Genomic DNA, 25,351 nt, shown 5'->3' with positions numbered 1-25,351 from the left:
AACTATTACTCCAAAACTATTGTATTGGAAAAATTAAAAATCAGATCAATTCCAATTGTCGGTGTGCATTTTAAGTAACAGGTGCTCTCCCACATTACTCGTTGAAAATTAAATTATTATAACCACTTTCATGTACAGTTTTTCATTATCTAGTAAATTTAAAGATAGTCACACTTCTGACACAGCATTTTAAAGGTATCTCTATACCAAGAGATATCTTTCCATATAAACCATTGCATATTTCTCCAACAGGAGATATATAAACAATGCCAATGTTATTAATTTTTAGGCTGGCTTAGCATGCACTTTATTGCTAAACTCTATGCAAATAAACTTCAAAATCTAGGTTAAAAAGGATAATTTACTTGAAAACACAATTGAACAAAACCGCCTCCAGAAAAACTGAAAATCTACACAAATTGCTTAAAATAATTAGAGAAACTAACTTTCCCAAAGAAAACACCAGGCCCAGATGAATTCTTTTAGGAATGGTGGGTTTTTCCATCCTAGAAAACCTATTGTTATTACTCTCTATATCAGTAAATCAGAGGAAAAATTAAATGATCAGCTAACTAAATAACTATCAAAATGCATTTGATAAAATAAAACAGCCATTCTTAGGGAGGACCAAAAAAAATAAATAAATAAAAATAGGTAGATGTTTCTTTCCATGAAAAAATACAGACATTAATCCAAAGTTAAAGAAAGTAAAATAAGTTTCACAGAAGTACTTACATTATTGATTTTTTTAATGATACCTATTAATTGAATAATTTTTTTCATTGCATCTGGAATTACTAGCCAATACAATTAGACAAGAGAAAAGGTAAGAGGAATGTAATAAGAACAAAGGAAATAAAACAATTTATTTGCTTTTGGCAAAATCTATAACTATGTATATAAGATTACATCATTGTATACTTCACATACACTAGAAACATCCTCTCAAAAACTGTCAGTAATGGTAATTCAACTCTGTAAGACATAGAAATTGACAGACTTCATAATGTAAACCAGAACCAGTTAAAATTTATAAAATAATTAAAACTATACATGTAATATCCCATATAATTAAATATAATCAACTAGAATAAAAATTAATTAAAACTTAGGAATAAAATAATAATAACTATACCAGGTATTTATGAAAAAAACAATTAGCAGTTAATGTTACTGAGAATCTTAAAAGGACTACTGAACCAGAGAGAAAGTTTCACCATATTCCTGTCTAGGAAAACACAACTTCATAAATATTTAAAATCTGTCTGAGTAAACTTATAAATTTATTTTACCCCAAACAAATATCAAAGGGAATTTTTGGTAGAATTAGATTACTTGTTTCTATAGTTCAAATGGCAGTATTAGTGTGTAATAGAAGCCAGAATAATACTGAAAGTGAACAGTAATGAGAGGGACCTATGTATAATAGATATTTAAATACTGTTATGAAGTTAAAAAATTTAAAATGGTGATGTTGGTACATAGAATGGAAAGTACAGAGACAGGCTAAAATATACTATAGAATTAGCATATGACAAATGTAATACCAGATAAATTAGTAAATCCCACATTATTTCATTAAACTGTACAACTTGGATACTTTCCCAAAAGAGTAAAAATGGAGTAATAAATTAAAACGTACATAAAAAATAAATTCATATTGAAACATATACTGAAACTTAGTAGGAAATCCATAATAGTATTAGAAAAATAATGATAATCGAGTTGAATGATCTCAAGCTAAGGATGGTTTATTTAATGTAACAAGAGACATCAATATACTACAGTAGAAGATTTGTAATTTGAGTTCATAATAATGAAAAAATACATGATAGATAAAAGGCAAGCTAAAAAGTCAAAACAAACAAACATGAAAACAGTTGCAATTTCTTATATGGAAAAAGAGATATGTATACCCCTATGTGAGGAAATACCCTTTAAAATATCCATACAAAAATGAAACAGAAAAACAGAAATAAATATGTGAAGATGAAAATAAATACAAAAAGAAATTTAAAGAGCCCTTAAGCAATTAGAAAGATAATCAACCTTTCTTATAATTAAAGAAATCCAAGTTTTGTTAATTATATTCCCCATACTATATTTCATATCCCCATGACTATAGTGTATCTACTAAACATTATGTAAGGTGGCAGATGGGTACTGGTCTTATCAAGGGATCACCTCGTCGACTGTGTAGATGCCTGACCAATGAGCTGTACACCTGAAGCTGAAGTAGAATAATACTGTATGTCAACTATAATTAAATCTCTACATAGATGTAGTCACAGGATGTGGAGTACAGCATAAGGAAGATAGTCAATGGCATTGTAACGGGTACGTAAGATGTCAGAGGGGTAGTAGCTTGGGGGAGGGGGATTTATCACTTTGTGAAGGATGTAAATGTCTAACTATTATGTTGCTTTATACACCTGAAACTAATTAAAAAAAAAAAAAAAAGAAGAAATCCAAATTTTAAACACTTTAATGTACTCTTAAAAAAAAAAAAAGAACAACTCATCTGATTGGTAATGTTCAAACAGTTAAAACATTGTGAGGGTGGTTGTGTTAGGACAATGGTACTGTCATGCATTTCTTATAGGATATAAACTGGTATATCACCTAGAAAGAGAACTTTGACAAAATTCATGCATTACGAATGCATTCACTCTGTGAACTGCCAATTCCAATTATAGGTATGTCCGTTAATGGTAATCACACATGTGAAATGGCAATGGAACATTGTACAATTAAAATTGGGAAACAATCAAAATGTCCATTAGTATCAAGCTCCTTCATAATTTATGGTATAGTCATAATGTACTGTTGTACAGCTGTAAAAACAAATGTATAAGCCCATATAGGACAATCTTGAAAATGTATTTGAAGTACATAAACAAAAGTGCAGAATGGTAAATGTAATATCCATTTTTTTAATAAAAAGTGAGATATATTTGTGTGTGTATATGGTGTGTGTGTGTGTGTGTGTGTGTGTGTGTGTGTGTGTGTGGGAGAGAGAGAATATGTGAGACACTATTTTTGTAAGAATTCATTAAAAACTAGAAAATTGGATGACTTCAAAGAGGAAAACTGAGTGGCTGGACACTGCAGTGGGAGAAAGAATTTAACAACTGTTCTCTAATTTTTTTTTTTTACTAAGTGTCTTATCTATTAAGTACATTTTTTTTAATTAAATGCTTAAGTAAAATTTTAAAGATGAAAGAAGAGGAAAGAAGGGAAGAAAGGAAGGAAGGGAAAGAGAAGGAGGGAGGATGGGTGTTGGTTTGTAATCTGCGGAGTTTCCTAAGTGAGATTTGAAACTAGTCCCTGTACACTGAGGGCAAGGAGAGGCCTAAAGAGACACAAACCACTCCAGATTGGTAGGTGGTAGGTTTATTAATAAGCAGGGGAACTTACAAAGGAGGTTTGTCTTTCACTGCCGCAAGACAAACCTCACCTGACGTCAAAATCTTGAGTAGATATAGTGGCTGTATGTGGGTACAGTCATGTGTACAGGCCAGGTGTCCTGAATAACACATGACTCTATCAAGGTCGCATTCTTAAAGTGGCCCCTACTGAGGGAATGATGGGCTGAACTACATTCCTAGGACAGGGAAGGAGGTGAGGAGGCTCTGACTGTCAGGTCCAACTCTGAGGGTCAATCTGCAATCACGTCATCTGATGACCTCCTCCAACAGAGGGAGGGAGGGAGAGAGGAAAAAGGCATGCATCTATAGCTTCAGTTCTATATTAAAGAGGCTGCTGACCTGAATATTTCTTAAATTATTATTGTATGACACTGAACTGTCAATTCAGATAAGTATAAACGATGGAGGGTTTAAAGAACGCCGTCTTGCATTTGTAAAGCCAAATCCCAAGCATGATTTGTAAACAGTTTTTGGTTTAGAAAATAACTGAATATATATGTTTATCTTTCTTAGTTAGTTACTAGTGGTTTTGTTTTGTTTTGTTTCTCTATTTTTAAGTTAGTTAATTAGAACCTCAAAAATGTCAAGTGATGCACAATGAAGCACAGAAGTTAGTTTTTAAATTAAAGTCTTCTGAGTTTACATCCCATGCTTATTACATAAATGTGGATAACCTTGCCTTCTTTAAATCCCCTAGCCTCTATGCTATAGTAATTTGAGGGAGAACATTAGAAGCTATCAGTGAGTAAGGAAGTAAATAAGGGAATGAATGCATGAATGAATGAGCAAGTGTTAATTCAAGGGGCTTAGAGAAAAATAATTTAAAAAATGGAATATGTTAAATGTAGGAAATACCTTTAAACTTAAAAGTAAGTCTGTTGGGAGTAGGACTTAAAAGTCTTTCTGGAAGTCAAGCCGTTTCAAAAGTCTTAAAATGAATGACCACGTTCATCCAGCAATTTTACTTCCAGAGATTTTTCTTAAGGAAATAATGAAACAGATGCACAAAAATACATGTAAAGTTATATTTAATATACATGTGTTACAAAATAAACTGTGATATTATTTTAGTAGAACAGACTGAAATAGATTCACTACAAAAATAGTATATGTACAAGAAAATCCTGGGTTTTTCGTTTGTTTGTTTTTACTTCTTTGTTCTAACTGAAGCTTCCTTTCACACTAATTAAAATACTCATCAGGGTCTCCATCAAGTGTATCTTTCTTGGACTCCTTTAAAATTGGTGAGAGCTCAACATCTTAGCCTACAGAATCTTCCAGTCCCTCAAAGTTTAATAGATTTGAGCATCAGTGTTTATTCAGAGCCCAGTGCAAACCTCTCTTGGTAGCCCAAAGATTTAATTGGAATCAGTCACTGTATTTGAGAGCAATCATGACTCTCCCTTTTGAACCTTTTTAAGATCAAAGTGTCGCTGGCCCTGCTTCAAGCTCAGCACCTAAAGACCTCACTATCAATTATAGAATTCTTACTCCAAACCCACTGGAGTCCTGCATTGCATTCCCAAGCCTACATCTAAGGAGATTCCTAAGACTTACAGATTTAGCGTTTTAAAATAGCCAGTCTTTCTGGAGGAATCATTTCCTCCTCTGTCTCTGCCAGCAAATTGGAAAAAAATCCTCTTGATACTCAGAGTTGTCAGAAACCTTAAAAAGAAAACCACTGTTTTGAACTGGATAGAATGTCCTGTAATTGCGATTCAAGATTTTATCCTTCTGAGATCTTGGCCATTGTGCTTGGTGTTTTATACTTCCCCTCCCTATCCTCTGTTCATAAATACAACTTTTTAAAAGTGACATTTCATATATTGTATGGTGTCAGTAACCAGCAACGAGGACTACTGCTGGGGAGTAAATATAGAAGAAAGTTATAATGTTTACTCCTAAAGCAAGAATAAACAAGAACAAAATATCAAATTCATGGTTGCTGATTACATATACTTGTATATTTAAAAATACCCTACAGAATTTGTATCTAAATAAAGCTAGCTAATAGTTTGTGTTTTGTTACATGATTATTCGATTTGGGGTTCTTTCATGGCTGTGTCACATGATCGTCACATATAATCACAAACCCAACTGATTGTTAATTGAGGACTCAGTTCAATATTTACAAGGGGCAGTAACGTGTAGAAAATAAAACAAGCAGATTCTGTCCTTGAGAATTGTGAGATGACTAAGCTTATTTGTTTCCATCTGTAAACTAGAGTGTCTTACCTTGACAAATTAAGCTGGGACCAAAAGATATTATGTGATCAATGGGATAGAAATGAGTGGCATTCAATCACATCTTGCATTATTATATGCACATTTTAATAAGATAAACGATGACCTTGCATCACAGACAAGACACAAGAAGTTTTTTTCCCCACAAATTGTCAGTTTCTTGTGAAAGGAGTGTGCTAAGGAGCTGAATTACCAACTCTTTGCTCTGCTTTGCTTACATGAAAGAGCCATTTCAGCCCGTCTGTGACACCAAGTGATGCCTTTATTCTTATACATATAAAGTCCCAGGGACAAAAGAAGGGAAACTAATGTGAAGAAACCACCAATTCCCATGAACATTTCATGAAGATTTCAGTACCTGAATCAAAGTGAGATTATGACTTGACTTTTTATATCCATATGATTATTGGCTGCTTTTGAGTACAAAAACCTGTGGAACAAACATATATGTATATTGCATATTATACATATATGGATAGATATATGACAATATACATGTATATATGTATGTATATATATATATATATATATATATATATATATATATATATGTATATGATATGTAGAGAGAGAGAGAGCACCACAAAAAGTATAAACATTTTAAGAAAACACTATTAAAATTGTAATACAATGAATGATACTAGCATTCACTTGATTAACGACATCTCTTGAGTGAACGTCATACTACACATTGCCACTGTAATTCAATTCAACTTTGAAAAGAAATACATAGATAACATCTCTTAAAATGTGTACATTTTTTGGCATGCCAGTATATATATATATATATATATATATATATATATATATATATGCACACACACACATACATATGTATATTGTTCACCATGTTATCTTAGAAATGATTAAAGAAATCCCTAAATCATATTTTAATTGTAATTTTATTCCATAATTAGTCCATACTTGATCTACAATAATTTACCACAATGTAGACAGTTAAATAAATTCAACTACTAAGCGTTGCTTTACTTTTGTTTCTTTTCTCACAGCAGATACACATCAATAGCCCAAATGCCTTTCTTTCCTTGATTCCTCAGAATCAGACAATGTCATTGTCATTATGTTGTTTGCAGTGTACTACATTTTATAACAAAAGGAATTGGTTTTTCCTGTGTAAGGTGTTAAAATGGAGTAAACTGAGATTAAATATTTTATGACTTTTGCCAGTGTATAGTGACAAAAATCACCATTCCATATTTCCAGTTACTTAAGGGACTAGTATTAAAGCCACATAATTCTATCTATAAAGAATTAAGCTCTATTCCAAATCGTTCTGTTAGAATGTTGAAAACAAGTCTAACAAATAAACAAAGTATGATATAAAATTCCATTAACTGGGGAGAAATCAGTATACATAGACAGAAATTTACAGATGGACAAGATGTCTGATTGAATCTGCAAGCAATCCAGATTGGCTGCAGATGGCGAGGAAGTTGATCCAGAACTTGGAATTCATACCATTTTGTTTTTAGTTGTACGACTTAAAGTCCATTTTCAAATACTTATTCTGAAAGGCAAAGACTTCTCATTTTACAATTTCGTAAATTTCATTTTTTTTTTAATTTATTGGAGTGACAATTGTTAGTGAAATTACATGGATTTCAGGAGTACAATTCTGTATTACATCATCTATAAATCCCATTGTGTGTTCACCACCCAGAGTCAGTTCTCCTTCCATCACCACATATTTGATCCCCTTTACCCTCATCTCCCACCCCTCACCTCCCTTACCCTCTGGTAACCACTAAACTATTTTCTGTGTCTATGAGTTTGTGTTTCTCATTTGTTTGTCTTCTTCTTTTGTTGTTTATGGTTTATATACCACATATCAATGAAATCATATGGTTCTCTGCTTTTTCTTTCTGACTTATTTCACTTAGCATTACACTCTCAAGATCCATCCATGTTGTCACAAATGTTCCTATATCATCTTTTCTTACCACTGAATAGTATTCCATTGTGTATATATACCACAACTTCTTTATCCAGTCATCTATCGAAGGACATTTTGGTTGTTTCCATGTCTTGGCCACCGTAAACAAAGCTGCAATGAACATTGGAGCACACATGTCTTTATGTATAAATGTTTTCAGATTTTTTGGGTAGATACCCAGGAGAGGGATTGCTGGGTCATACGGTAATTCTATTCGTAATTTTTTGAGGAACCTCCACACTGCCTTCCATAACGGCTGCACCAGTCTGCATTCCCACCAACAGTGTATGAGGGTTCCTTTTTCTCCACAGCCTCTCCAACACTTGTTACTATTTGTCTTGTTGATGATAGCCATTCTGACTGGGGTGAGGTGATATCTCATTGTGGTTTTTATTTGCATTTCTCTGATGATTAGTGATGTTGAGCATTTTTTCATATGTCTATTTGCCATTTGTATGTCCTCTTTGGAGAAATGTCTCTTCAGGTCCTCTGCCCATTTTTCAATTGGGTTGTTTGTTTTTTGTTGTTGAGTTTCATGAGTTCCTTGTATATTTTGGATATTAGCCCTTATCGGAGGCACTGTTTGCAAAAATCTTCTCCCATTCAGTTGGTTGCCTCTTTATTTTGTCGATGGTTTCTTTTGCTGTGCAGAAGCTTTTAAGTTTCATATAGTCCCATTTGTTTATTTTAGCTTTTACTTCCATTGCCTTTGGAGTCAAATTCATAAAATGCTCTTTGAACCCAAGGTCCATAAGTTTAGTACCTATGTTTTCTTCTATGCAGTTTATTGTGTCAGGTCTTATGCTTAAGTCTTTGATCCATTTTGAATTAATTTTGGTACATGGTGACAGATAGCAGTCCAGTTTCATTCTTTTGCACGTGGCTATCCAATTCTCCCAGCACCATTTATTGAAGAGGCTGTCTTTCCTCCATTGTATGTTTTTAGCTTCTTTGTCAAAAATTATCTGTCCATATTTATGTGGTTTTATTTCTGGGTTCTCAATTCTATTCCATTGGTCTATGTGTCTGTTTTTCTGCCAATACCATGCTGTTTTGATTATTGTAGCCCTGTAGTACAAGCTAAAGTCAGGGAGTGTGATACCTCCAGTATTGTTCTTTTTTCTTAAGATTGCTTTGGCTGTTCAGGGTCTTTTGTGGTTCCAAACAAATCTGATGATTTTTTGTTCTATTTCTTTAAAAAATGCCATTGGGATTTTGATGGGGATTGCATTAAATCTGTATATTGCTTTGGGTAATATGGCCATTTTAACTATGTTGATTCTTCCAATCCATGAGCACGGAATGTCTTTCCATTTCTTTGTGTCTTCTTCAATTTCTTTCAAAAATGTCTTATAGTTTTCAGCATATAGGTCCTTCACATCCTTGCTTAAGTTTATTCCTAGGTATTTTATTCTTTTTGCTGCAATTGCAAAAGGAATTCTTTTTGCATTTCTTTTTCTGAGATTTCATTGTTAGTATATAGGAATGCAATGGACTTTTGTATGTTGATTTTGTAGCCAGCAACTTTACTGTATTTGTTGATTGTTTCTAATAGCTTTTTGGTGGAGTCTTTAGGGTTTTCTATATATAGCATCATGTCATCTGCAAAGAGTGATAATTTAACTTCTTCATTCCCAATTTGATGCCTTTTATTTCTTTCTCTTGCCTGATTGCTCTGGCAAGGACTTCCAACACTATGTTGAAAAGCAGAGGTGATAGGGGACAGCCCTGTCGTGTTCCTGAACGTAGAGCAAAGGGCTTCAGTTTTTCACCATTAATTATGAGATTAGCTGAGGGCTTGTCATATATGGCCTTTATTATGTTAAGGTATTTTCCTTCTATACCTATTTTATTAAGTGTTTTAATCATAAATGGATGTTGTATCTTGTCAAATGCTTTTTCTGCATCAATTGATATAATCATATGATTTTTGTCCTTTATTTTGTTTATGTGATGTATCACATTGATGGATTTGAGGATGTTGAACCATCCTTGTGCCCCGGGGATGAACCCCACTTGGTCGTGATGAATAATCTTTTTAATGCATTGTTGTATTCGATTTGCTAGAATTTTGTTTAGGATTTTTGCATCTGTATTCATCAGAGATATTGGTCTGTAGTTTTATTTTTTTGTGTTGTCCTTACCAGGTTTTGGTATCAGGGTAATGTTGGCCTCATAAAATGAGTTAGGGAGTACTGTCTCTTCTTCAATTTTTTGGAAGAGTTTGAGCAGGATTGGTATTAGATCCTCTTTGAAGGTTTGGTAGAATTCACTAGTGAAGCCATCTGGTCCTGGACTTTTGCTTTTGAGAAGGTTTTGGATGACTGATTCAATTTCAATACTGGTGATCGGTCTGTTTAGATTTTCCAGTTCTTCATGGTTCAGCCTTGGAAGGCTATATGTTTCTAAGAACTTGTCCATTTCTTCTAGGGTATTGAATTGGGTGGCATATAGTCCTTCATAGTATTCTTGGATGATCCTTTGTATTTCTGTGGTGTCCGTGATAACTTCCCCATTTTCATTTCTGATTTTGTTAATTAGTGTCTTCTCTTTTTATATTAGTGAGTCTAGCGAAGGGTTTGTCAATTTTGTTAATCTTTTCAAAGAACCAGCTCTTTGTAACATTAATTTTTTCTATTGTCTTTTTGTTCTCTATTTCATTTAGTTCTGCTCTGATTTTTGTTATTTCCTTTCTTCTGCTGACTTTGGGTTTCACTTGTTCTTCTTTTTCTAGTTCTTTAAGAGGTTATTTACTTGGGATTTTTCTTGTTTCTTGAGATAGGCCTGTAATGATATAAATTTCCCTCTTAAAACTGCTTTTGCTGTATTCCAAAAAATTTTGGTAGGGTGTATTTTCATTGTCATTTGTGTCTATGTATCTTTTGATCTCTCCTCTAATTTATTCTTTGACCCAGTCATTCTTTAAATGTATATTGTTTAATCTCCATGTATTTGTGTTTTTTTTCTGCTTTCTTTTTGCAGTTGGTATCCAATTTCAAAGACTTGTGATCAGAGAATATGCGTGGTATGATTTCAATCTTCTTAAATTTGGTGAGGCTGATTTTATGTCCCAATATATGGTCTATCATTGAGAATGTTCCATGTACACTAGAAAAGAATGTATAGTCTGATGTTTTAGGATGAAGTGCTCTATATATGTCAATTACGTCCATTTCATCTAATGTGTCATTTAGGGCTGCTATTTCGTTATTTATTTTCTGTTTGGATGATCTATCCATAGCTGTCAATGATGTATTTAAGTCCCCTAGTATAATTGTGTTTTGGTCAATTTCTCCTTTTAGTTCTGTTAGTAGTTGCTTGGTGTATTTCGGTGCTCCCTGGATTGGGGATAAATATTGATGACTGTTATGTCTTCTTGTTGTATAGTCCCCTTTACCATTATGAAATGTCCATCTTTGTCTCTTGTTATTTTTTTCACCCTGAAGTCTGTTTCATCTGATATCATTATGGCTACACCTGATTTTCTCTGGGTACCATTTGCTTGGAGTGTCAATTTCCACCCTTTCACTTTGAGTCTATGCTTGTCCTTGTAGCTGAGATGTGTCTCTTGGAGACAGCATATGGTTGGGTTTAGTTTTTTATCCAATCTGCTACTCTGTGCCTTTTTATTGGTGAGTTCAGTCCATTTACATTTAGGGTGATTATTGATATGTGAGGATTTCCTGTCATTCTATCTTTAGTTTTCTGGTAAGGCTGTGTCTCCATTGTTTCTTTGCCTTTGTGTTGTTGTCTATTATTTCTGTGTGGTGGTATTCTATGATGTTTCCCTCTGTTTCTTCTTTTATTACAGTATATATTTCAGTTCTGGATTTTTTTTTGAGTGGTTACCCTTAAGTTTATGTAAAAGAAAGTTTGATATTTAGAGTATTCCATTTTCTTCAGCACGCTTACTTTCTCCATTCCCATATTCCGGTTCAGGCCTTTACTGTCCCCCTTTTTATGTTTTGGTTGCCACAAATTGTCCCTGTTGATGGTGGTCGAATAGCCTCCTTTAGTATTTCTTGTAGTGCAGGTTGTGTATTAGAAAATTCCCTCAGCTTCTGTATGCCTGAAAATTCCCTCAGCTTCTTTTATTCCTCCTTCATATCTAAAGGATATCTTTGCTGGATATATTATTCTTGGCTTAATTTCTCTCTTTCAACAGTTTGAATATTTGGTTCCACTCCATCCTGGTTTGTAGAGTTTCTGCTCAAAAGTCTGATGATAATCTAATGAGCTTTCCTTTGTAGGTTACCATCTTCTTTTCCCTGGCTGCCTTGAGAATTCTTTCCTTGTAATTGATTTTAGCTGGCTTCAATACAATGTGCCTTGGAGAAGGCCTGGTGGGTTTGAGGTAATTAGGTATTCTATTTGCTTCTTGGATTCGAGGATCCAGTTCTGTCCACAAGTTTGGGAAGTTCTCAAACTTTTTGTTTGAGATCAACAATTTGTTTGAATATATTCTCTGTTCCCTTCTCTCTTTCTTCTCCTTCTGGTATGCCCATTATTCTTATATTGCTCTTTCTGATGGAGTCAGAAAGTTCTTGTAGAGTTCTTTCATTTCTTTTAAGTCTCAAGTCTCTTTCTTCTTCCATCTGTGTAATTTCCAGGTTTCTATCTTCGATGTCACTGATTCTTTCCTCCATCTGGTCAACTCTACTACCTAAGCTGGTTATTTCATTCTTAATTTCTTCTATTGAGTTCTTAATCTCCAGAAATTCTATTTGGTTCTTTTTTAAAATTTCAATCTCTTTCATAAAATGCTCATGTTGTTCTTTGATTGTGTTTCTGAGTTCATTAAACTGCCTTTCTGTGTTTTCTTGCATCTCGTTGAGTTTTTTCAGAACTGCAATCTTGAATTCTCTGTCATTTAAGTCACATATTTCCATATCTTTAAGTTCCTTTTCTGGAGACTTTTCACTTTCTTTCTGAGCTGTCTTGTTGCCTTGGTTATTCATGGCAATTACTGATTTATTATTTCTCTTCCTAGACATCTACAGGAGTGGCTTCTGCAACAGGTTGATAGGAAGAGGTCTTTCTTTTGTTTTCCAGTACTTGTTGGTAGAATGTTTTATTTTCTCTCCGACTGCAGCCTTTTTTTCTCTCTCACACGGTAGTGCTATGTTTTCTCTGCACTATTCCAGCTTCTCACACAATGGGGGGATTCCCTGGGAGACGGGCTTCTCCTCTGTTAATAGTTCGCCTGGGTCACAGGGCGCAGTGTTCATGTGGGTATGCGCAGAGCTTTTGAAGTTCCAAAGCCCTTCCTGCACCAGATTCAGAGCCTGTATGTTTCAGCAGTTCTGTTTACTCCTGCAGGGATCCACCAAATAGATGGGGTCAGGGGCGGGGTGAGTTCTGAGAGGTGGCCCAGATCAGTGGTGGTGACCACCACCACAGCAGGTCCTGCTTCCACAGTTCCCTCCCTTTTGCCGAAACTAGTTGGGCTGCGAATCTGTGTCTGTGGTTCACAGTTCTCAGAACAGCAAATATTCTGCTCTTTTGATCTGACACTGCTACTGTTCCACTTCTAGCACCAGGCAGGTGGGGGCAGGACGAGCTCTGGGAGGGTAGGGAGGGGGCGGCTAGTCTCATTGCCTAAGGCTTCTGTTCTCTGCTCGGCAGTGAAGGCTTAAACCACCGTTTTCAGCCTTCTTCCCTCAGTCTTTTTTCCGAGGTGTCTGCCATGAGCGTTGGGTACAGCCATGTTATATGCTGACTCCTGAGCCCTGTGAGGCATAAGAGGAGCCGTAGCACTCTGAGTTCTTCCCTCTCCCGCAACTGCGGTAGTTCCAGGATGCAGTGAGCTCGGAGCACTGAGCTAGGTCTGTGTCCTGTGCCCGCGCGGGTCTGTCTCTGCACTTCTCCCTTCGCTCCTCCCCTGCTCACGCAATTTGCCCACCTTTAGGTGAATTTAGTAGTGGGTCTCTTTGTCTTGCCTGTCTGCTGTGCAAGGAGTCCTTTGTGGGATTATTGTTGTTCGATTAGTTGTAAATTCCAGGGGAGCTTTACAGAGGCTCACCTCACACCGCCATTTTGATGGTGTTATTTATTTATTTTTTAATCCACAGAAAGACTACTGTGAACATTTACCATCACCTGGTGATTTGATACTGTTTATGCTTCTTAAGCAAATTCATTTATTTACTGCCATCATTTGCTTTTGTAGGCAGGAGCATCTAGTTCAACCTGGCATCAAACTAACATATTATGATTTGACAATAAATATGCTATAGGAAAACAAAAAGTACACTAAGAATAACCCAAAAGAAAAGAGTTTATCTGTGGAAGAAAAAGGCACCCATTCTCAACCGGCCAAGCTGTGGGGAGGCGTGCATGGCAGGCCCTACAAACTCAGAGACCGAAAGTAACCACATAGCATAGTCTAAACATAGAAATTCCTAACTTAGGACACAGCTGGTAGTCACATCTTTGGCCTGTAGCTTCCTTGACAAAGGTCAACTTTACCTTAAGTGAGCCTGCCTATTGTCTTTGTTGCATCATGCATAAAATGCCCTTGGAATGTCAGAGTAATCCTTTTTCTGGACCCTCCAGAGCACAACCCACCACACCAGAGCAGGAAACTACAAAATCCCTTAATGTTGTTCTTGCCCTTTGCTTATCATCTCTACGTGCTGTAAAATGCTATTAACTATCATGTACCCATCAATGTAAAAGAAGTATGCCTCTCCACTCAACTTTTTATCTATTCCTAGAGATTTCTCAGATTTGCTTTCTCCCACCACCCTTAATCTACCACCAATGGATTTCATGTAACCCTCCTTCTTTGACTCCAATGTATAAAATAAGTTGCAAAACCGCCATTTTCTGGAGCATTTTCTCAATCCACTAAGATTTTGCTTCCCGACAACTCTCGTTGGTTTGGCTCAAATAAACTCTTATACATTTTCTCTTAGGCTGGATGATTTTTTTTATTGACATTATGTTAATAATCAGAATTTTAAAATATATTTAAATATAATTTAATATTTAGAGAATAAGATTAGTGTCAAATCATAACCAAAGATTGAAAAACTACTTTGACTAAAAAAAACCTTTTATCTCAGGCTGGCCCTACCCAGATGAAGCTAAACTAATCTAGTTCTCAAATTTGTCAAGTTTTCTACCAATACATTTCTGTATCTGAATGAAAACTGAAAATTCAGTGGAGTCCAAAAACTTTGTATTATCAATTTTGAAGCCAGCATAAAAAGTAACAAAAGAAATATATTATTTAGTTAAAAATTTGGACTCTGGAGTTGAGTCTTTGGAGTTTATATCATGGGTTTACTATTTATTAAATATATGTGAACTTGATAACATTATTTAAACTTTTTGTAGGCTGGTTTCTTCATCTTTAAAATGGCTTGTATTAATTAGGGTCTTAGTTGCATATAACACAACCCACTCTTGCTCGCCAAAGCAAAACAGTATTTATTAAGCAGGAGTTGACAAACATTTTCCTATTGAGACAGAGAGTAAATGTTTTAGGCCTTGTTGGCCAGATGGTTGCAAATGCTCAAGCTGGACATTTTAGCAAAAGTATCCATAGACAGTATATAAGTAAATAAATGTGACTATGTTCCAGTAAACCTATATCTACAAAAACAGGTATTTCTAACTTCTGAATTCAAAAGATACTGTGCACCTCACACAATCTTGAACATTTCAAAGGTATAGAGGCAGAACCAGAGATCTGAAGCCAGTTTTAACGGCAAACACTGCTGCAGCACACTTTTCACAGGCATGATCCTACTACCACTGCCACCCAAAATCACAGCTCATAGCACTCGGCATTGAGCACAGACAGGATACTGCTGCTAGGTTTGCATCACTATTATTTGATCTCTCCATTGTACTCTACCTCTTTGCCAGCAAACTGAACTCAACCCATGCCTCCGGTTTTACATCACCCTCTCTTTGGAGTGTATCTCATTGAAGCAAAGTCGATCACATGATGCAAAGGAGGCTGGGAAAGAAAAATGTTTGCATCTGCCTTGGGAAATTATGATTCATGATAGGAAAAATTGCCAAAATACAGGAAGGATATTTAAAATATACTATGGCCACAAGATGAAAAAGATCTACCCTACAGACACACATGAAAAGAATATATACCTCTTCATATTGTTATAATTATTAAACATAATACATATAAATTATTCAAAACAATGCCTGGCATCTTTTCATTTCCAGTGGAAGAACTCTTTTAACATTTTTTGTAAGGATGGTCCAGTAATGAACTCCCTAAGCATTTGTTTGCTGGAAAATGCTATCTCGCCTTCATTTTTAAAGGATAGTTTTTCCAAGTATAGTTTTTCTTTTTTAGGAGTTCTGGATAAAAACCACAGACTTATCTCAATAGGTGAAGAAAAAGCATTTGACAAAATTCAACATCCTTTAATGATAAAACTCTCAACAAATTAAGACTTGAAAGAATGTATATCAACACAGTAAAGGTTATGCATGAAAAGCCCACAGCAAATATACTCAATAGTAAAAAAAATAAAATCTTTCCATTAAAGATCAGGAACAAGGGTGCCCCCTCTTGCCACTTCTAGACAAGAGTATTGGAAGTCCTAACCAGAAAACTTGGGGAAAAGAAAGAAAGAAAGAAAGGAAGGAAGGAAGGAAGGAAGGAAGGAAGGAAGGAAGGAAGGAAGGAAGGAAGGAAGGAAAGGCATCCAAATCATAAAATAAGTAAATATATTCTGGTTTGCAGACAATATGATCTTATATATATAGAAAACCCTAAGTATTCCATTGGGAAAAAAAGAAAAAACAAACAAGAAAAAACCTGTTAGAACTAATAAATGAGTACAGTAAAGGTGCAAGATACAAAATCAAATACAAAAATCAGTTTTGTTTCTATATACTAACAATGCACTATCTGAAAAGAAAATTAGAAAAAAAATCCCACTTATAATAGCATGAAAAAGAATACAATACTTAAATAAATTTAACAAAGGAAGTGAAAGGCTTGTTTACTTAAAACTATAAAATATTGATAAAAGGAATTTAAAAAGATACAAACCAGTGGAAAAACATTCCATGTTCATGGATAACAAAATTAATGTTGTTAAAATGTCCATACTACCCAAAATGGTCTAGAGATTCATTCCCTCCCAAATCCCACTATATGTTTTTAATAGAAATAGAAAAAAACAAGCAAACAAAAAACAATTCAACAATTAATCTGGAATCACAAAAGACCACAAAGTGCCACAAATAAATCCTGAGAAAGAAGAACAAAGCTGGAGAAATCACACTTCCTGATTTCAAAATATTTTATAACATTACAGTAACCAAAATAATGCGGTACTGTGTAAAGATAGACATAGAGACCAATGAGACAAAATAGAGAGGCCAGAAATAAAACCATGCATATACAGTCAACTAATCTTTGACAAGGACACTAAGAATACACAATGGGGAAAGGATAGTCTCTTCAATAAATGGTGCTGGAAAAACTGCATACCCACATGAGAAAGAATGAAACTGGACCCATATCTTACACCACTCACAAAATTAACTTGAGTAAATTAAAGCTTTCAGTGTAAGACCTGAAACCATAAGAAAGCATAGGGAAAATTGTTTTTACCTGTGGTCTCAACAATAATTTTTTGGAAATGGCATCAAAAGCATAGGCAACAAAAGCCAACAACAACAAAAAAGTGAGACTACCTTTGTACCTTAGCCAACAGCAATGCGTACTTTAAATTTTATTAAGGGTGGCTCTCATGTTGCATTCTTACTAAATACAATAAAATAAAATTTAAAAAGTAAAATAAAACAATGTCTGACATTTGGTACAAATTGTTAGATATCTTTGCCTGGAATTCAAAAAATGTTTAAGTTCAATTTTCTGTTTTAAAAATTAGCAAAACACAACCAACATCGCATAGCCTCTGTTTTTTTTTTTGTTTTGTTTTGTTTTTTGTTTTTTGTAAAAGTGAAGTAAAATCAATTGGGTCTTCAAGATAAATGCAGCCAGGACCAAGTGTAATGTATTCAAAGAAAATAAATGTTCTCCACATCTCCTCCTCTAACTCACCTACAGTTTTCTATAGCCCACATATATGTACTAAAGGCTAGTAATTTGATAATGGTACCTACTGCATTTAAAAGATTTGAAGACAATTAAAATCCTTTGGAAATTATTTATTTATTTATTGCCAAATACTCTGCTTTCCTCTCTTGCTCCATTCTACAGCTCAGTTGCAAACCATGCAAACTCAGAACTGTCTTTCATCAAAATAAAAGGAATCAACAAACAAATAATGGGAGAGTTGGTGCTCTGTATATTCAAACTCATGTCTTGGTATTAATGTTTATGCAACCCCTTTTACCTGCCTACATTGTAACCCCCCCTTTTTTTTATTTGGGACTTGTTCCTGGCTTGATCAGTTGTCTTTCTCTACTTTGTTGACTTTATTTTATCTCATTCCTCTGCTCAAATCTTCCATTGAATTTTAACTTCACTCAAAGTAAAAGATAATGCCCTAGTAATGGCCAAAACAGCTCTACATGGCTATTGTGCCAGGTTACCTCTCAGGTCCCACCTACTACTACTCCTGCTGGATCACTCCATTGTAGCCACATTGGCCTACTCACCCAGCTTCCAGCCCCCAAGGCACTTCTGCCTTAGGGCCCTTTGCACCTTCAGCTTCTTTGCCTGAAATGCTCTTCCCATAAGGTTGCCTCATTTTCTTCAGAGATTTATTTAAATGTCACTTGCTTATACTTCTCATACTTTCATCCCATTTTCCATTAAAAAAAAAGTATTTAACTCTAATGATAATCACGTCTTTACTCTCTCCCTAGCTGGAATGAAAGCTCTACAAAGGTAGGAGATTTTTGCTCAGTTCGTTTCCTCTTGTGTCTCCTAGAAATGTGCAGGCCCACAGTAGATTCCCAAAAGGTATTTGTTGAGTACATTAATGAATACAAGAATGACTAGTTGTCAGATACCGAACTTACTCATTTGCTTGAGGACTGATGCTTTGCTCTCTTGTCAGTCTCTGAGTGCTCTGTATTTTACCTTTCTTTAATAGCATCTGACCTAGTGCTTGCGTTACTTTTGCACTCTTTGTTCCTAGTAGTCTATTGGCCTCTCGTAATATATGTTCTACTCAGAAAAAAATGTATTTAATTTGAAACTCAGTGAATAGATAGATCTGTCCCTGTCTCTTCCTAATCATCTCTAACAATTTTGCACTTAATGACAGACATTTTTTGTTCTTCAGGCGATTCTAGATATGAGAAGATGAGGTAAATCAGGAGGGATATATAGATTCAAAAGCACTGACAATGATTACATATGTCAAATCTTATGTAATTGAAAGTAAAATGTTAAAAAGTAATTTCATGAAGAAACTGAGACTTGAACGTTGAAACAACTTTCTGAATTCCATATATCAAGTGATGTGGCAGAGATAATTCATGCTTTTCCCACCCTATACACTGCCTCCTTTACACAGAAATTATACTCAAATCAAAATATCATAAATGTTCATCATATGCACAGGCCACAGAGTTAAAAGTGATAGCAACTGGCTTTGTATTAATCAGGGAAAATTGAGTAAAATTATTATATTTTTCCTTTTCCACCTTATTTTAAGTCCATTTAAATAAACAGGCAATACATTGAAATACGAGAGACGACCCGCTTAACACAAGAATCTTTGCACATTACATATAGGTAAAATTACGTTTCTTAGAAGTGTCAGTCCAAGATTGTTTTCCAAAATGCTGCCATTTAGTTCTATCAACTTACACATTTGTCATATACACTTGGGAGCAATATTTGAAAATATATTAATGGACTCCCACAATTACTTTTCCTCTGTTTCTCACAGATGAACCCACAGACAGGAAGAAAACTTTCCTCTTTCAGTCACAAAAGTTATAATAGTCACTGAATATGTTCATTTCTTCCAGTCTTCTTTGAAAGGAATATATTCACTTTCAGAAATGTAAAAAGATGCTTTAGGGAAGGGCAGGTTGAGTGAGGGGAACTGGAAGGATGCAACTGAGGGTGTCTGCAGAGAGAAAACGAAAACAAAAATAGTAGAGAGAGCAAAAGGTTGCTTGCTGATCACAGCTTTTAAAAGCTTCATTTCAAGACCTTTTGGGAAGACTGCGGATCAGATTTCCAAACACTTAATGGACCCAACCGGGTTACATAGCACATGGAATATTACTTTTTAACCATTTGGTTTTGTGAAAGCCATTTTCTTCCAAGTGTGATTTTCAAGGTGAAACCCTTTGAAATTTATGTCACAGCACTCACTGCTTTTGATATAAATAACACAACCAGGAGATACCCATTAATTTCTATTACATATTAGCCTCTGTGATTCAAAATGATTTAATTTTCCCTAAGCAAGGGAGTTAAACAATTATTTTTAATTTAAAAGAAATAAAGTGACTTAAAATTTGTTTTCATTCTTCCTAAATCAAGTTCAGATGAATTTCTGTATTCCAAAATGACAGAGAGGTAACTTGGATTTCTCACTACTTACACACACACACACTCACACACAGAGAAGTAATTCCAATTAAGAGTAAACGGAGCCCAAATTTGCAATTAAATATGCAAATGATAATCATACCTTGATTTTAATGTCCTGCCAAATTAAAGGTCCTGGCCATGTACGCAGCATTATATTATCGCTGCAACCACTGACAGCCTTAGCTTCTCTCATTTAGTTGGTCTACTGCTTTATTTCTATTCTTATTTCTTTAAGCATCACACTCATGAAGTCTGGTTTCTCAGAAGCTCTGGTGGAAGTTCTTACTATTCTATTCCCTGTCTAATTTCCTCCTTTCACACTCCCTCCAAAGCCCATGAGCACTTTATCTAGAAAGGTTTATATTCTCATACATCTTCAACTCAGATTTTAAAATTGTTAAATATTTCTGCTGACTAAGCTTCTCCCTACCAAAATATATTAGCCCTCTTCTACAACTATTACTTTATAAACATTGTCTAACATGAAAATATATGTTTTTATGCAACTATATTTATTTCAAAATTGAATGAATCCAAAAAAAAACAAAAAAAACACTGAACACAAAGGTAGAAAATCTGAGTTTGAAGCTTGAGTTTGCCATTCACTAAGAGATTTGGACTTAATTATCGAAACTCTCTGGATATCCTCCTGCCCATCTGAAGCCTGAAAATGATATTAATTGTTCTGCTTATGTGGAAAGGATTCAATCAGTATCAAATGAGGAGTATGTAATAGTGGTAGCGGGGAGGAGGAGAATAGTGGAAGAAAATCCCATCAAATCATTATCTGTAATGAAGATATTGAATTAATGAATTTTTGCATGTACATTTGTAAATTTTAAAATCAAAATGATTTATCTATTTATGTATTAATCATCTATCTATCTATCTATTTATCTATCTATCTATCATCTTCCACCTATGTTTTTTTAGGAGACAATAATTTTCAAGTATTTTCCCAGAAAGCAAAATTGGTCAACGTGTCTACATTTTCTAGGGTCTTATTTCAACAAATTCAGGACTGATTACTCAAGATTCGAGGGCAAAGAAGCCAGAGCAGTCACTCAAGTGGATGTTTAGAAATCTATGCCTCAGAGTAAGGATTTTGACCCTGAAACCGCAGGCCCAGGGGTACTTGAGATATGACTTGTGTCAGTCTCTTAAGCCATTCATATCGAATTTCTCTCATAAATTAAACCTAACAAGAAATCTGTCATCTGCATTTCCAAACTTCAAAGAACTTTTCAAAAGAGATCTGACATAGTGCTTTATTGCTTATGACAACTAACACGTTTACAACTCTAACCAAAATGGCAAGTGAGAATAATATACACTACTTAAAAATAAAGAATCCAGACTTATAGAAAAGACACCTATGCCAAAAAACTGAATAGATTAAGAGGATTAGGGTGTTGGTTATAATGTTTCTGTGTTTTATCCCTGCAGACCATTGAGGTGCTGACTGGTTGATTGACAGATCTGAAAAGCATTTTCTCCAGTTTCTGTGGCAGTGTCATTTCCACAGCTTATTTTCTTTTCTAAAGTCTATACTGACATTATATGACTTTATCCAAATGTTTTCGTCACCTGCGAGAACACTGGCTTTTATTCAGAGATATTTAACAAGCCCTTCCATAGGAAGAGGAAATGGTGTAATATAACTGTGTATTAAGAATTAAACTGTGAAATCCAATGCTGAATAGCTCACAGCAGATCTGCAAATGACCTGCAGGAGATGGAATATTTCATGAGCATGCAAAGAGTGACTAACACATTTAATACAACTTTAAAGAAAAAAGTGTAACTTGAAAAGAGTATTGGTCACCTCTGGAAACATAATGCAAGGGGAGGCATGGTGGCAACTATTGGCAAGATCTATGGCTGTGTACAATTAGTGTTTAGGAGAGAAGCCACCTTAGTTAAAAATTTTTAACTGCGACAGTCCCACCAGCCCATCCATCTTCATTGCAAGATTGCATGCATAATAGGATCAAACTTAGTATAGGTTGGGCATTGTTCTAAGTATCTCACAGGCTACATCATTTGATATGTAGTAACTTACTGTCTTCACTCTCATTTTACCAATGGGCATATTAAGGATTAGAGAAGTTAAATAATTTCTCTAGGATTTCACAGCTAGTACTAGCTTAAGCTGAGATTTGATAGTTGAATTGAAGAGCTTCTGCACTATACTGTTTACATTTTGCCCAATGCCATTTACTTTTCATCCAGTGTTCTTATTCTCATTCCATGTTCCTCAAATGACTTTGTATCAAATTTGGGCCTGTTGAATATCTTTATTTTAGAGATAAATATTCCAGGTTTTGTTCTGGTTAGGTAGCTAGTGTAAATTAATGAATTGGCATTCTGGTTTCACATACCAACCACAAATGCTTGCTTAGTGGGATGTTCCTCAGGACTGATAGGTTTGTTATGAGGACAAAACTAAGTTTTTAGGTCTGCATATTCACCAAATAATAAGCTAATAGTTTAATTGTGTCAATCAATTTTCTAAGAGAGGAAAATCAGGTATGAAAAATAAACTATGAAATGAGTTAATTGCTCAGATTTCAGTCTGAAAGAAAGGATAAATGGGGCTATAGAGCCCTAACTACACAGACCGTGGAAGAAACACTAATCTGGAGGCTGAAGGATAACCAAAATAGGTCTTTCGAATGACCTTTGAGGTGTAACAATTAGGTCCATGAACTCATCCTAGAAAAAGTGCTGCATACCTCATTGCTGAATATCACTATGGTCACCTTCTAAGTCCTCCCCTTGGGAAGCTATGCACCAATGCCAGTGCCTAGTCCACCCTTCAGAGCAATTTCTCTGGAATGGCCACCAGAGCTGTTGTCGTATTACCCTTGATGCTCTGAATGTCATCAAAATGTCTTCCTTTAATATTTCCTTTATCTTCAGGTAAAGAAAGAAGTCATTGGGGGCCAGATCAGGTGAGTAGGGAGGGTGTTCCAATACAGTCATTTGTTTACTGGCTAAAAACTCCCTCACAGACAATGCCATGTAAGCTGGTGCATTGTCCTGACGCAAGAGCTATGAATTGTTGGCGAAAAGGTCAGGTCGCTTTTTGTCTTTTTCATGCAGCCTTTTCAGGACTTCCAAATAGTAAACTTAGTTAACTGTTTGTCCACTTGGTACAAATTCATAATGAATAATTTCTCTGATATCAAAAAAGGTTAGCAACATCATTGCAACAAGTTCGTGAACTTGTCAGACCTCGTATTTTCGTATGATAAATTTTCCAATATTTATCATAAAAACAAATCTTCTACCTGTGAAACTGTGAAAATGGAAAATGAATTTGGGGCTAGTTTTTCTGTTGTACTTCACACTGCAAAAGTTACGGTAAAAGTACATAAATACTTAGTTAGATGGAAAAGGCCTTAAATTTGTGTGTGGAAGACATGAATAGAAAATGTGTTCAATTGACATCGACAGATTGTGCCAGAAAGAACTGAGCCTATATGAAGATGTCAGGAAGTGATCCCTTGAAACGAGTGACCCCAAGCCATTTACTGCAAGGAATGGTTACACAGATTCACAAATATATTTGGACTGAAAAATATAAAATATTATTGGAAAAAGAGAGAGACCACATTCACATAAATTTTATTACAGTATTGTTATAATTTCTCTATCTTATTATGAGTTACTTTCTTAATATTTCACTGTGCCTAATTTACAAATTCAAATTTATCATAGGTATGTATTTATAGGAAAATACATAGTATATAGTGTTGGCACTATCCAAACTTACAGAGGTCTTGGAATGTACCCTTCATGGATTAGGGGAGACTACTGTAATTGCCTTTACCTCTAATATATAAGTACAAGTTAGTAGGAGATATGAAATGGGTAATTTAGTAAAGTCTCAAAGGTAATCCTGCAGACTTATAGCAGAACAAAATTAAATGTGATGAACAATTTTTCTTCCTGATACTAGGACATGGAATGTTTGATGTGAGAGACAAGAAAAAGAGGAAAGAGGAAACATATCTGAAGAAAGAGGTGAAAGAGTCTTTCTAATACCCCTGAGCCAGTAAGACGTTCAGTTTTTCTGCCTTAGGCCATGAATGTCTACATATCATCTCTCACTAGAACAGCAAATCATTTTAAGGTTCTATCCAGTGCATTGAGAGGAATTCTGAACATTTATCTTTCAGTTCTTGCATTTTATGCCTTAGATTACTAATTAGAAACAAAAGGAAGAGTACTGTGAACAATAAAAATACAATCCATGAGTAATATACATTTGAAAAATAGTGTCCTATCAATTTCAGGATTGAATACTGGACAGTTACAGGGAGACAATGAACTAGAAATGGCTAGATTTGGTTTGGTACCAGGAAAGAAAAGTGAAAGGGAATGAACATTTTCTCTCCACTGGATGGATATAAGACCATTGGGTAATACAGTCAGAATACACACAAAAATGTTCTCTTCTTACATATTATCTTGACAGACTTGTGATAATGGAAAAATATTTATTTGGGGGATCAGTTTATTATAATGTGTTGGGGGAATGGACTAGGAGAGGGAATTTCTTTATACTACTTGAAGTATGTCTGTTTGGGGTGAGGCATATACATATCACACAAAAGCTGATTTGTGTGAACTGCTGGGAATATCACATCAACTACACAAATGACACACAGTCAATGTGGCACTTCAAAATTAAACACTATGTAACTATGAACCATGATTCAAAAGATAATTTGAGTTCCAATTCTGCTACTATCATGATATATAGCTTTATATAATTAACCTCATCATGGATTTTCCACATGGAAATGTTACACATCATAACAATGCATAAGTCTAGAAGAAACAAATGGTTCTTCTAGAAGCCTCTTGGGTAGGTGCTGTAGGGAACTCAAATAAAGAAACACCAAAAAACAAGCAAACAAAAATGATCTTAATTCTAGAATTTTATAATTATAAAAACTCAGCTAGTAGAAGATAGGAGATGTTCAGGATGAAAGGGATGTGTGTGTGTGTGTGTGTGTGTGTGTGTGTGTGTGTGTGTGTGTGTAGCAATGACTTTGGAATGGATAATGTGAAAGATGAAGGACAAAAATTAGACGTCACGTGAGACGTTTTTCCTTATGATTTTATTTACTTTAGAACAGGTTCAACATATTTTTTTTAAATTTTTGTTTCTATTATTATTATATACATAGTAGTAGCATC

Source organism: Rhinolophus sinicus, linkage group LG06, assembly GCF_036562045.2.
Source record: "Rhinolophus sinicus isolate RSC01 linkage group LG06, ASM3656204v1, whole genome shotgun sequence".
Lineage (NCBI taxonomy): Eukaryota > Metazoa > Chordata > Mammalia > Chiroptera > Rhinolophidae > Rhinolophus > Rhinolophus sinicus.
Note: the sequence above shows the minus strand (reverse complement) of the source record.